The following is a 1,062-nucleotide window of genomic DNA, read 5'->3' on the forward strand; positions in this document are numbered from 1 at the left end:
TACTATCAAGCAAGGCAGTGCTGGAGGAGAAGAGGTCAGATCCAAAGAAAAACAAGCGGAGAGATTTAACGTAGAGGGTGAGGCTTGGGAAGCAAAAAGCAAAGGGGCAGGGTGTAGAAAGACACCATTGCTTTCACAGGTAGAGAAAAGCATAGCCCAAGAAGCAGATTTAGAATTTAGAGTGGCTTATCCCGTGAGAGTTATAGACAGACAGCCCGACGAGCAGCACCCACAAGGGATTCGAGAACGGCAACATACTACCTTCCCCTTCAAGCTACTGAAGGACCTCAAGCAAGCTGTATCTAACTATGGTCCAGACTCCCCATTTGTTATTAGTATGATAAAATCTCTGGCAGATTCTGAGCATTGGATCCCAGCAGATTGGAGGGCGATAACGAAATCTTGCCTCTGATCTTCAGAATCTTTGCAATATCAATTATTATGGGCCGAAACAGCTCTCGCACGTGCTCACAGAAACGCAGAAGAGGGTATAGATATAGGGGTTCATCAGCTGCTAGGAGATGAGAATTACATCACAGTTGAGTCCCAACTGCAGTTTGAAGAGCAGACATTCACTCAGGTGAGAGAAGTTTGCTTAAAGGCCTGGGAAAAAATAATACCATCAGAAGAGAGAAAGCTGAGTTACACGGCTATTTGACAGTGGAATGATGAGCCTTATGCTGACTTTGTGTCCCAACTGGAAGATGCTATTTCCAAGTGTGTAAAGAATGTCCAGGCAGTAAGAGACCTAGTGCACAAGCTATCTTATGATTTCTCTAATACACAGTGTAAAAATGCCTTGCGGCCCTACAGGGAAAAAGGCACCCTGCTAGATTATCTCAGGATATGCAGGAATGTAGAGACAGAGGAATACAAGGCCGACCTCATGGCAGCTGCATTGAGGAATTATATCAGACCTGGAAGAAAGTGCTTTAGTTGTGGGAAAACAGGTCATCTTCAAAAGGAGTGTAGGAAAAGCAAACTGCGGCCGGAGCCAGAGCATGGGCCAGGGCCACCTAATTCGGATTTCAAAGGACCTAAACTTTGTCCACGCTGTAGAAA

Source organism: Echinops telfairi, unplaced genomic scaffold (genome assembly GCF_000313985.2).
Source record: "Echinops telfairi isolate 266 unplaced genomic scaffold, ASM31398v2 ScPeMD7_36;HRSCAF=134, whole genome shotgun sequence".
Lineage (NCBI taxonomy): Eukaryota > Metazoa > Chordata > Mammalia > Afrosoricida > Tenrecidae > Echinops > Echinops telfairi.